This window comes from Amphiura filiformis, chromosome 16, assembly GCF_039555335.1.
Source record: "Amphiura filiformis chromosome 16, Afil_fr2py, whole genome shotgun sequence".
Classification (NCBI taxonomy): Eukaryota; Metazoa; Echinodermata; class Ophiuroidea; order Amphilepidida; family Amphiuridae; genus Amphiura; species Amphiura filiformis.
The window spans coordinates 64,604,081-64,618,028 of NC_092643.1; the positions used below are offsets into that span (position 1 = coordinate 64,604,081).

Sequence of the window (13,948 nt, forward strand, 5' to 3'; positions counted from 1 at the left end):
ATTCCTACTTTTTGCATGAAAGTAATAATGCCCAATGGTGTACTAAGTAACCACATGAATGACTAAGTTTTTTTATATTAAATCCGGAAATCTCCAGTTTTATTCCAAGTTTGAGTTCACCGAACAAATGATGGCTAATCACGTCTTGTGCATGTGAGCTCCTGTGTACATGTATCATTGAATCAGTGATGTATGAACTTGTGTATATCGCTATTTGTCTTACGTCTTATACATCCCAGCTGCGTGAAGCTCAACTCAATAATACATGTAATACGAAGAGTGAGCTAATACAAACTGGAATGAAATAGCAATTTTCTTCATTTTACCTAATTTTTTTGGCTTGAAATTAAAAGGAGATAATGAGATCAGTGAACACTGATATTTAAAAAGGAATCTATTTTGTATGCAAATCACATATTATTGCTGTAAAATGAAACAGCCCATTTCAAGGCCTAAAAGGCTGAACATCTTAAAATGTCAAAACCTCAAAGCACTTTTTACAATACTTACATATAACTACCACATGGGTCATTTCATGTTTTTTCTTGTTCACCAAACGGCGGAATTTCTTGTGACAATGCCTGCATTCATGAGGTTTTTTGGCAGTGTGTTTCCATAGATGTTCCTTCAGTTGCCAATCATGGATAAAGCTCTTGCCACAAAATTCACATTTATGAGGTTCTGCTCTATGAGTCATTTCATGGGCATCTTTGTCAACAGCTTGACCAAATCTTGCCTGACAATAAAGACATCTGTGTGGCCTTTCCAGCACATGTGTCTTGTCATGAATGTTCTTTTCGTGTAATGTTCTGAAGGTTTGCTGACAATATTGACATTTGTGAATTAATGCTCCTGTATGTGTTCTCTCATGTCTCTTGACATGGCTCAATCTAGCAAAACTCCTGCCACAATATTGACACATATAAGGTTTTTCACCTGTATGTGTCATCTGGTGTCTGTTCCTGTTATCCACTCTAATAAAACATTTGTCACAGAATTGGCATTGATATGATTTTGCCTTGTTTGAATGAGTTTTTTCATGTTTATTTTTTTCATCTTTATCACCAAATCTGCGAACACAAAACTGACATTTATGTGGTTTTTCAATGTGTAGTTTCTGATGTCGATACCTGCTACTACTTCGAGTAAATGTCACATCACAGAACTTGCACTTGTAAGGCTTTTCACCTGTATGTGTCCTTTCATGCACCTTCATTTGTCCTCTGGATCTAAAACTCTTCTCACAATATGGACATTTGTAAGGTTTTTCTTCATTGTGTATTCTTTCATGTACCTTCTTTGGTGTTATCTTTGTATAACTCTTCTCACAATACTGACGTTGGTGGGGCTTTTCACCTCTGTGAATTTGTTCATGAATGATTTTTTTCCTATCATCTGTGAAAAGCCTTCCACAATATTGACAGAAGGTTATCTGAAAGACATTAAAATAAAGAACAAGATATTACTTATAAGTTAATAAATGGTATCACTTGTTGGGAGTGAAATGGTATAAAATAATGCATGCATACTGAGATGTTGATGCTTAGACGCATCTCAGTACAAGTGCATTATTTTGTACAACTTCTCGGGCATGTTATGTTCATACATGTATGTTAAAGATGCAAAACACTGAATTTTGATGTTTTTTAGCATTTTTCGAATGAGCAATTTGCTGAATAAGCCTTAACTTGCAATCCCTTTTAATTTTGAGCCTAACCCTCTTATAAACTAAACAGGGAAACCCCATTTGCCATCAGGCAGTACTTAAAACATGCTGTCCCAAGCATCGTCATCTTCAATGTAACATCCACTATTCATCGATATGAAATTATGTTTTACTTAAGTACATGTTTATTTATTTTATTTGTTCATTATTAATTCAGGAAAATTCCATCAATACAAAAAGTACTGGTCTCCCTGGAAGCCCTGATAACACACATATAACATTAATATACAAACAACATTATAAGAATTAGCAAATTAATGAGGAGGGCTATAATAATGATGTCTTAAATTCAAACAAAATTATAAGGCATTATTGAACTCATTCAAGCTTAGTGAATCCAAATTGGCACAGAGATTAAAAAGAAGTCTATTCCATGAAGTGGCAGCTCTATAATGAAATGTTCTCTGCCCAGAAGATAATTTCTACCTTGGAACAACCAATTTGTTATGAGATTGACTTTGAGTGCTCTTAGAATGTGTAGAGGAGGTGAAAGTAAATTGAGATGACAAATAATGTGGAGCAACCTTCTTTAGACATTTAAAAACTATAATAAGTAACTGATTCTCCCACCTACTATCAAGTTTAACCCAGTCCAGGTCTTTCATCATTTTATCCACTGGTGTTCTTATATCTGCAGAAAGCAAAATATGAGCAAGTTTATTCTGCAGAATCTGAAGCATGATATAAATGTGGGGATGAGTTTTTGGACGGCTGGATCGATCATATTTGTAAACAAGCTTGAACAAGGCAAAATACTACCATATTATGACCTCTTAAGACAAATAACAAGAAAAGTTGGCAAAATATTAGGTTAAAGATGGAGAGTTGGCACTTCATTTTGTTGAAAGAACAATGGAAAATAAGCTTGAATTTTTCTCAAGATTTTCTATGTAGGCCCACCCGTTTTCATGACAACTGAGCACAAAACCAATCAAAGTACTGCTAAATATAAGGTTTTATACCAAGCGCCAAACACTGGTTTTTTGGCGCCTGGTCTATCCATTTTTCACACAAACCAGGAGCCAAAATGGTGGATTCACTGGATAATAAAAATTGACCGGGTGCCAGTCTAATATAAGGCTTGCTGCCCGGCATCCGTCTAATATAAGGCTACTCACTAGCAGGTTATGTTCACACATCTATGCTGGTAACAAAGGTGCAAAAAACTGAATTTGGATGATTTTCAAAATTTTCCGAATGAGCAAATCTCTGAATAGACCTTTAAGTTGCAATTATCATTAAGTTAGCATTACTTTCAAACACAAGTAGATTTCTCTACTGAAGTACAGATATTACAATTTCATATAAAATGTTCCATTTTGTCATAGAGCTTTCACGTTATCCATGCTAGTAAGTAACAAAGGTGCAAAAAAACTGAATTATGATGATTTTAATGATTTTGCGGATGAGCAAGTCGCTGCATAGGCCTTTTAAGTGTAATAGTCATAAAGTTAGGCATTACTATCAAACGTGAAGTCTCCCGCAATCACAGCATTATGCCCTATGTTAGAAAAATAATTATTAAGCACAAATGATTTTATATTAAAAACAATCTCATATTTACCTTAAAAACAAATAAAAACAGCCGTCTCTCACCATGCGATAATCATATTTGCCGGGCACCGAAATTGCCTGTGGCACACAATGAAGGCTGATGACAATTGTGCACAAATAACCAGACAATTACAGTGCGTAAATTTTGAATATTGTGTGTTGAGAGCCGGCCGTTTTTATTCATTCCATAGATAAGAACTTGCAATTGTCATAAAGTTAGGCATTACTTTCAAACACAAGTTAATATTACATGCAGGCCTACACCAAATTAAAAGGAAATATTTCAGGGTTGAATTGAAATAAAAAAGAATGAGATATTTTGTCACAAGAATGATGGGCGTAGTCTGAGACAAATATAACATGTATCAGGTATGTTGTATGGAGAAGCACTCGAAGGAAATACGGCACAGTCATGAAAATGTTGTTTCTGGATGCCGGACCATAATGCAATTCACACGTACCAACGTATTGGCTAGCTAATTGTGCTAATTATTCACATTTACGCTGATAATGTTCTTGTTTTCTCACATAACTCTCACTCAACTTTGTCTATCTATTGTTATGGGTCTAAATTGGGGAACTAGTCCATGGGGAAGGAGAGCGAGGTACCAGATTTGGAGTCCCAAGGGATGAGGGAATGAACGGGAACGGGAATGACTATATATCTCGAAATGAACAAGATGAAACAGAAATTAAGTATAACAATTTATTATGAATTTACATCATCAGACAAGCTGAACAACATACAAGGTGTGTGTGTGTTTTAATAATGAGTCTTACCAGAGTTACATCGCATCATAAAAAGTATAATTGAATTCATGTGCAAGACATGATGACAATATAATCGTCACCATGTTTACCAACCTAACTATAAACATCATGAGCCATCATTCCTGACACTGCATTGGCCGCAGGGTTAACAAGGAGTGAAGTCTTTATTAACGCACAAACAAATCCTCGCTTCACTCAGTGCAACTTCACTCAGTGCAATTGATGCACGGAATCGGATATAAAAACGTTTACTTGATGAATGGTTATCATGGCTTACTGCACTATGATCAATATTCAAATATCGAATCAATTGTCATCACAACACTATACACAAAAGAGTAGATATCTCGGCTAATTTGGTGAGATTTGCCGGGGGGGGGGGGGGACTCATGTATAAAAGTTGTAAGCATCAGCATGAATTGACTTTCAAAAATGACCCTAAGCGAGGATGTCAAAAATTTGTCAAACTGACCCCTAATTGAAGATTTTAGTCAAATAAAAACACTTTAAGCGAGGAATTTGTTTGAAATTTGCCCATACAATGATAGACATTGTGCGTGTCCATTTGATGATTCTTGGTGCTGTTGAAGTCCGCTCAAATTTAAAAAAAAAATTTGTTTATAAAATTGCTCGAAAACCACTCTGTGCCGAATAAATTGATAAATATGCCACCAATAATTGCCATTAATTGGGTCATTAAATAAAACTACCCTAAGCAAGGATCGTTCTTAAAAAAACCCATCCCTTCTTCTAGTAAAATGAGTGTTTGATACCCTAATCGCGGATCTGCGCGGATCCTCATTTTGCTTTTCAAATCCACCCTAAATCTGTGTTTCCTTTCATGTGGATGCTTACAAGTATAATTCTGAGTGGCCCTCCGGGAAGATTTGGTGCTGCTTTTGGAACCGTGTGTTATTTCATAGCGATTAATTTAGGGTTTGATTTGTAACGAACTGGCATCAAGCACCCTTGAGCAGAAGAACCATATTGACAAATTAAATATTGCACATCTGAAATTCTTAGTCAGTGGGAGTGGTCCAGTTCGTAGACACATTTGTGATTGGACAATCGCATGATTTCGGGTGCCGTCTATCAGGCCGTAGACGACCCCACATCATCATGCGTCTTGATAATGCTTAACATGCGTGTAGAGGTGCGCGTATGTGTCGCGCTGGATGCGTAGACTAGTGCGGAATACACGAACGCGCTAGCAACACGCATAACAGAATACGTGAAGTTGTAAACAAGTTTCGTTCATTTTATAATGAGGGAGTTTTTATGACGGTAACTTAGTTTTTGCTTTAAAAAAATGTTTACAGTTATTAAAATAATATTTAACTGACTAAGAATGAGAATAAATGATAGGAATTTTTATTTTGCCTATCCTCTACCTACCATAAACTTCTCCTCTATCACTCGAAACATCTCGCACTATTTGGATTAGGACAGCGAGTGCGGCCTCAGAGTTAGTCTCCTACGCGGCCAGTTTGGTTACGCTCCCTCCACATGTGCTGAATTAGTCAAAAATGTGGTATACCACAGTTGAGACTAATTTGGCAGTTTTTTGTCAATTTTTGTAAATATACCGATTTGGAACGTCTAATTTCAATATGTTAATGAGAAAAATATGAGCTTTCACCTGATACCAAAATTTGCATTTTGATAGGGTAAAGTTGAGGATGAGGTTGTCAATCAAGTCACCCACCTTTTTAAATGGCCAAAATGGAACAAACAACTGGGGGAAAATCCTACCTTCTGCTGTTTCATAGTTTCAATTCAACCAACTCTGGTGGCATGTCCCATTATTCTAATAAAAACTGGTAAAATAAATCGGTGTGCGTCCATGGTAGACATGATGGTTGCAAAACTTGTGCCTATTAATTAAAGAAACAGATAAAAACATTGGTACTGCTGGTACACTTGTACATGAAGATATTTTTTAAATGGTCAGTGATGGTCAAAACTGCAATTGAACTTGCCAATGAAGCTAGACAATACCATAGTTGATTTTTGATAAATAAAAATCATGATGAACTCATTTAGGACACGGTTTCAGATTTGAAGGAGGTTTGACTGCCAAAAATGGCAAAATATAAAGTTTCAAAAAATATTGTTTTAGATATGTTTTCTAGACTGACATTTTGTGCAGAATACATTTCTGAAGTCAGAAATGCAAAATCTGTCATTGTTTTCCTGATATGAGCATTACAGTAGAGGCATATGCTTTTGATGAAAATAAAAATATGAGATCCATAAGTGACAACATCATCACAACATATTTGAACTCTATTGGCACACTTATAAAGGCTCTGCAAGGCTCACATCATGTTGTAGTGCAAGTCTGACATCTGATTGGCGCACACACATTGAATATAGGTCACATGATTGCGCAATATTACAGGTACTAATTGTTCCCGATTTTGTTCAAAAATGGGGTGATAAAAAAATCAGAACTAAAAAAAATATGCATTTTAGCACAAGTTTGATACTATATCCCTGTAGTGCTGTATCATGGGAATAACTGATTAGTTTTTCTGATGTCAGAAATGCAAATGTTTATTACATCATGTACTATTAAATGGTTATAAAATTTTTTTATAATTATAATTATAGTTAGTGACTTTCAGGGGTATCTATTCTTCTGTTAATTGCCCCCAAAGGGGAGGGAATTATTTTACCCCTTCGGGGAAGAATTTTGCATTTTGAAAAAGAAAAAAAAAAGAGAAGAAAAACAGAAGAAAGTCAACAGGATTCAAGGAAGATTAAAAATAAAATAAACTAATTTTGGGAAAAAATATATAATTGGTACATATATTATATGTCTTATGGATATTTTACTTGCTCTCCAGTCGGTTTTCAAAAATTGGAAAAACTTTAAATGCAATTTTCTCAAAACTGCATTTTACGTCATATGAGTTTGTCAAAACAGCAACGAATTTTGAGTGAAAACATTACATTGGGCTATTCCAGAAATTAATGGCACCCCCTTAGAGAAAACATGTGAATTTTTACCATATTTGAGAATTCCCAGACCAAAATTTTATCCACAAACCACAAATATTGGGAATTCTCATTTTGAAAAAGAAAATGCTTTAAACAATTTGAAATTCCCATTGTCCCTTAAAAAAACAGGCACATTCTTGCCAATTTTTTTGGGAATTTCCAAGCTTAAAAAAGGGGTATTTTTCTTGGGAATTCCCATGTCTTCTTTGATATATCGTGAACAATAATGTCCTACAAATGTAACACTCTTAGTCCAAAACATTTAAAAAGTTTCACTCCAGTTATGGATAGTGAGCATGTCAAATTCAACAACCCTGACCGATATAATATAGGCCCTATAAATAAATAAATAAACCAACCTCATATTTGTGTAGAAAGGTTGTCCATCGATCGATGTTTGAATTTCCTGTTCGGTGCAGTGTTGAGGTGGTTTGCTAGCTAGCTAGCTACCAGAAAAATTGTTGAAGTTCAATAATGCTATTCGCTCAGTTGCCTTCTAACCCTTACAACGTCTAAATTGAATATCAACATCAGACTCATCAGTCTGAAAACTCTGAATACATCGTGTACATGAAATGCCAAGACGTCATTGATTTACATAATTTATTTAAAATTGAGAGGAAGCATATAGAGATAATATGAAAACCTTTAGTAGTGAAAATAACGTTACGCTAAACTAGTCTTACTTACGGACCTATTTTGTTGAATATTCAATATGGTATCTCAAAAAGTTGGTCTATAGAGTATAGACTATTAGCCAGAAAAGTGCAACCCGTTGAAGTTCCATTTACTGAAAAGAATGATTTCGTGTCTATTTACTCGACATTTTAAGTCATGCTAGTTTATTGAGCATTGGTCAAGGATGCGGAGAAAGAGTTTTTACATAAAGTTATATTGAAAGGTTTAATTGAACGATTTCGAAATGTAGGCATATAAAGACAAAACCCCATAACTGTTGAAATTTTTGGATATAATTACGCTCCACCGAATGCACGGCACTAGCTGATTGGTCGATTTCCGCGCGAGTGCACGAAGTGGTATAATTATAAGGGCATTTCAAGCAAAAGTGGACATGACTAAAAAAAAAAAAAAAAAAAAAAAAAAAAAAATAAATAAATAAATAAATAAATAAATAAATAAATAAATAAATAAATAAATAAATAAATAAATAAATAAATAAATAAATAAATAAATAAATAAATAAATAAATAAATAAATAAATAAATAAATAAATAAATAAATAAATAAATAAATAAATAAATAAATAAATAAACGGCCTCTATATTTTTCTTGTAACTCTCATTCCAAACAGATGTAAGTTTCAATTTATAAACCCTTTTCGGCATTTGCTTAACATTTTTTTTAAATGAAATTGTTTCTTTGGAGAGTGTATTTTAAGTGGAAAAATACTGTTTATAGATATTTTCCAAGCGGGCCTATTTTAATAAACATAGGCACTTTTCTTTTAAATTTGCTGCATTTTGTGTTAGCCTGCAAGAAATATCCGTAACATTTTGAATAACCTCTGTTATTTTGTTCCTTTTATTGTGTTTTCATAGCAGTAAATATGACTAAATATGGTGTAGCACGAGTTCCAGAGAGATGTATTTTATTATTATTATTTACACAATGTTGGCAAATTAATTGATGATGCAAAAGACTATCCATCACGTAATAAATGACCTATTCTTGTTCTGATTTGGCTAGTGCGGTTAGTGGAGTTGTAAAAAAAAAAAAATTGCCTAACTTTACAACTTGTGATATTTGAAAATTTAGTGGCGCCATGGCCGAGCACGCAAAAGTGGTCGAAGGCAGGGGAATTTCCGGGTTTTTTAGGTGTCGCGCGGGTAGGCTTGGGGTGCGCATCCTGCGTAACGGGGGGCGTGAGGGTCCGGTAGCGGGAAGCAAGTGGCAGGGACCGCCAAAGGTGCCAATCCTTCCGTGATCGGCGGGATTGAAGGGTCGCTACTGTAGGAGGTAGTGGTTGTCTGCGCCACTGATTTTTGGACCCGAGTACGGGTTTCGCTTGACAAGTACGGGACGTGTCCGAGGCCGGTTTCCGGCAGTCGCTGACCCTCCCGCACGCCGCCTATGGCTCCGGAAAGGCGCCGGGTGCGACTTGCGCTCGACGAACGGCACCCCGGCCGAGCACGCAAAAAGTACACGAGCCGACCGGAATGGCCGGAATCCCGGGTCATTGCCTGGGTTGGCTCGGGGTGCGCAGACTCGGGTGCGAGCAGCGTCAGCGTCCGGTGCCGCCGTGCATGGAAACGGCGTGGTCGAAGTCCCCGGCACGCCTCGGGATGGCTCGCCCGAAAGCGCCGGGTGTGCCGGCGACCGTCAAAGCGGTCAAATCTTCCGTGATCGGCGGGATTGAAAGATCGCCGACGAAAGGGGTCAGGTGGTCGTCGGCGCCACTAATTTTTGGAATCGAGTACGGGCATCTCTTGAGAAGTAGGTGACTTTACCGAGAGACGTGTCCGGCAGTTTTGGACCAAGATCGAAAAGCAAAGGTCTGCACTCGATTCTAGAAGCGGTTTCCCTGGAGTCCCATTGACGCAACAGTTAAGAAAAACATGCGCAGGAGAGTGAAAAGTAGCCAACTGATCGGCGGGATTGAAGAGTCGCGTACTGTAAGAGAAGGTGTCTGTCTGAGCAGACAGGATGGTATATACAAATAATATATGCACACAATGTGAATATACAGTTTATACCGACCAGTCGCTTGACCTCTTTCTCTCGCCAAGAGCACGGGGCCTTTCAACGTCAGTTGTTAGCCGTGTCCATTGCCCGCGGATTTCGCGTGAGTAAAATTGCGTGTGTCCGCGGGGTCGTGTCCGCCGCGTGCTCTGGCCATCCAAGGCGTATTAGGTGGTACGGTTATACACGGGAGCGAGTGCAGTTCGAGCGAGTAGCCGAAAGGTGACGCCGAATCTGCCCGCACACCGGCCAATACACCGAGCAAAAAACAACCGTGGATAGGCAGACGCTGCCCTTGCAGGAGTGAGCCTTGATTGGCTCGGACAGATTCAAACGCGCCGCCGCCGAAACTCTCAGCGGCGGTGTATTTTGATTTGTGTGGTGCTAGAAAGCGCGGGAGCATCTCTGAAAGGGTTTGCCCGAGAAACAACCGAAACCCAGGGAGTTCCTGGCCCCACCCGCCCAGAGCGTTAACAGGGGCCCGAGGTGTACTTTTAGTTGCCTCGGCGAAAAACAAAACGCCGCGTTCGCGCGGCGAGATCATCACGATCTATCTACCTGGTTGATCCTGCCAGTAGTCATATGCTTGTCTCAAAGATTAAGCCATGCATGTCTTAGTACAAGCTTGTATCAAGCGAAACTGCGGATGGCTCATTAAATCAGTCATGGTTCCTTGGAACGAGTTGCCCTACATGGATAACTGTGGTAATTCTAGAGCTAATACATGCCACCAAGCGCCGACCTTACGGAAGGCGTGCTTTTATTAGGAACAAGACCAACCGGGCTCTGCCCGCTTCGTTGGTGAACTCTGGATAACTTAGCAGATCGCACGGTCACTGCACCGGCGACAGATCCTTCAAACGTCTGCCCTATCAACTTTCGATGGTACGTTATGCGCCTACCATGGTCGTAACGGGTAACGGAGAATCAGGGTTCGATTCCGGAGAGGGAGCCTGAGAAATGGCTAACATCCAAGGAAGGCAGCAGGCGCGCAAATTACCCACTCTCGACACGGGGAGGTAGTGACGAAAAATAACAATACAGGACTCTTTCGAGGCTCTGTAATTGGAATGAGTACACTTTAAATCCTTTAACGAGGATCTACTGGAGGGCAAGTCTGGTGCCAGCAGCCGCGGTAATTCCAGCTCCAGTGGCGTATATTAATGCTGCTGCAGTTAAAAAGCTCGTAGTTGGATCTAGGGCTTAGGCTAACGGTCCCTCGCAAGGGGTGCACTGTTTGTTCCTAGCCTCCCTCGCGGCTTGCGCCCGGTTCTCTTAACTGAGTGCCGGGTGCGGCCGGAACGTTTACTTTGAAAAAATTGGAGTGTTCAAAGCAGGCGCAACAGCCTGAACAGCAGAGCATGGAATAATGGAATAGGACCTCGGTTCTATTGCGTTGGTTTTCGGAGTCCGAGGTAATGATTGAGAGGGACTGACGGGGGCATTCGTATTGCGGTGTGAGAGGTGAAATTCTTGGATCGCCGCAAGACGACCGACAGCGAAAGCATTTGCCAAGAATGTCTTCATTAATCAAGAACGAAAGTTAGAGGTTCGAAGGCGATCAGATACCGCCCTAGTTCTAACCATAAACTATGCCGACCGGCGATTCGCCGGCGTTACTCCAATGACTCGGCTAGCAGCCCCCGGGAAACCAAAGTTTTTGGGTTCCGGGGGAAGTATGGTTGCAAAGCTGAAACTTAAAGGAATTGACGGAAGGGCACCACCAGGAGTGGAGCCTGCGGCTTAATTTGACTCAACACGGGAAAACTCACCCGGCCCGGACACAGTAAGGATTGACAGATTGAGAGCTCTTTCTTGATTCTGTGGGTGGTGGTGCATGGCCGTTCTTAGTTGGTGGAGCGATTTGTCTGGTTAATTCCGATAACGAACGAGACTCTGGCTTGCTAAATAGTTGCGCCACCCGCCGAGGTGGGCGACAACTTCTTAGAGGGACTAGTGGCGTTTAGCCACGAGATTGAGCAATAACAGGTCTGTGATGCCCTTAGATGTTCGGGGCCGCACGCGCGCTACACTGAAGGAATCAGCGTGTGTCTGCCCTTGGCCGGAAGGTCTGGGTAATCCGTTGAACCTCTTTCGTGATTGGGATAGGGAATTGTAATTATTTCCCTTGAACGAGGAATTCCCAGTAAGCGCGAGTCATCAGCTCGCGTTGATTACGTCCCTGCCCTTTGTACACACCGCCCGTCGCTACTACCGATTGAATGGTTTAGTGAGATCCTCGGATCGGCCGGGTCGGTCAACCGGTTCGCCGGCTCGATCCTGTGCCGAAAAGACGATCAAACTTGATCATTTAGAGGAAGTAAAAGTCGTAACAAGGTTTCCGTAGGTGAACCTGCGGAAGGATCATTAACGATACTTTGCCTAGTGCAAAAGTTAATTCGATCATAAAATTCGAACCGAGTTCGTCCCGGCCTCGATGGTACCCGTTCTGGACGGCAGTCCCGGGAAAGAGGCTGTAGGAAATTGAGGTGGTGGGGCTTCCCTCGAGGAACCTGGCTCAACGTCTGTGCGTGCGCGGCAGAAGTCGCTATCGCATCCCGTGCCACCGCAAGCGGGCCGCTGACGTGGTTCAAAGCTCAATGGGGCGATTCTCGCTTAGGCGAGTCGAAAGCTCTATCGGCGATTCCACGGTGCACAGCGGGAGGCTTGAAAACAGTACCCCTGCGGAGTACCCTTTTCTGGACGGCAGTCCGAGGGGAAATGCGGCAAGCGATTCGCCCCGTCCCAGCTCCGGCTGGTCGGGGGCGACTAGGCGCTTGGAAAAATTGTGCACTTATTTGTGACCGGCAGGGTACCCACGCTCCTGGCCCACGGATGTCTGCGGACGCCGGCAGCTGGGAGGGACCTGGATCGTTCTTCGGAACGGACCGGGCCAGGTTTAAAGGCAAGCTCCGTCACTTGCGTTGCGGCCGTTTGGGCTAAAAGATAGCCTCGGGGCCAGCCGCTTCGGAGTGTCGTGGAGACCGCCCTGACCTTTGTGATTTTATACATGACATGTTTTATTACTAAATAAAGCCCCCGGAATAAAAACCAAAGACAATTCTCAGTGGTGGATCGCTCGGCTCGTGCGCCGATGAAGAACGCAGCCAGCTGCGAGAAGCAATGTGAATTGCAGAACACATTGATCATTGGCAATTTGAACGCACATGGCGGTTTGGGCCTCCGTGGCCCGAACCTCGTTCGTCCGAGGGTCGTTAACCAAACTAGAAATCGCGTATGCGCCTTCACGGGCAAATACGCGCGATAGCGAGGGTAATCCGCACCCGTAACAACTTGTTCCGAAAGGAGCAGAGCGAGTACACTAGGTGCGAACCTTCGAAGGAGTCTATAGATTACGGCGCCTTCCTCGTGAGTTCATCCTTTGTACCGTGCACATCGCGCGGCCAGGGCGGGCCAGGTTAGGCGGAACCAGCGGGAAATCCGTGGTGTTTCGACCGGTAAATCCTGACTTACCGTCTCGTGGAAAGCAAGGGTGTTCGGACTTGCGGGGCGGGAATGCCGCTGCCGGGGTTTTCCGGGCGTGGTGAGATCTTAAATAAAGCACTTTTGGCGCGTGCGCCGGTGCGATCTGTACCCGCTATGTGCCTGGATCACTTCGCAGATTTGCTTTTGCAACCCAATGTCATATTATGACTCGACCTCGGATCGAGCGAGACTACCCGCTGAATTTAAGCATATTACTAAGCGGAGGAAAAGAAACTAACCAGGATTCCCTCAGTAGCGGCGAGTGAAGCGGGAATAGCCCATCGCTAAATCCCCGCGCCCCCGTGGCGTGTGGGAAATGTAGCGTGAGGAAGCCGTGGCTGACTGGGGACGTGGGGCCGATGTCCTTGTGAAGGAGGCTTTATCCCATAGAGTGTGTTAGGCCCCACAGGCTCCCGTTGCTAGTGGCCTTAAGGCTTCTAAGAGTCGGGTTGTTTTGGAATGCAGCCCAAAGACGGGTGGTAAACTCCATCCAAGGCTAAATACTAGGCACGAGACCGATAGATGACAAGTACCATGAGGGAAAGTTGAAAAGAACTTTGAAGAGAGAGTTCAATAGGACGTGAAGCTGCTGAGAAGTAAACGGAAATGCCCCGCACTCCGTGGCCGGGAAATTCAGCGCAATCTGGAGGTTTCGGCGCCCTGTTCCGTCTGCGTATTCCCTCTGGGAAGCCTGGCGGAGCGGGTCGA

At 41.7% G+C, this 13,948-nt stretch overlaps 3 non-coding genes across 3 annotated transcripts in view; all 3 read left to right on the plus strand.

Moving 5' to 3' along the window:
- The first annotated feature begins 10,309 nt into the window (after positions 1-10,309).
- LOC140136679 (small subunit ribosomal RNA) lies at positions 10,310-12,124 on the plus strand. The gene has a single exon (XR_011856739.1). It is a non-coding gene; the product is annotated as a small subunit ribosomal RNA (ribosomal RNA).
- A 689-nt stretch (positions 12,125-12,813) lies between these two features.
- Positions 12,814-12,969, plus strand: LOC140136663 (5.8S ribosomal RNA). The gene has a single exon (XR_011856724.1). It is a non-coding gene; the product is annotated as a 5.8S ribosomal RNA (ribosomal RNA).
- A 441-nt stretch (positions 12,970-13,410) lies between these two features.
- LOC140136685 (large subunit ribosomal RNA) overlaps positions 13,411-13,948 on the plus strand; it is a 3,803-nt gene continuing 3,265 nt past the window's right edge. Inside the window, exon 1 of the ribosomal RNA XR_011856745.1 lies at positions 13,411-13,948. This exon is cut by the window's right edge and continues 3,265 nt beyond it. This is a non-coding gene — a ribosomal RNA (large subunit ribosomal RNA).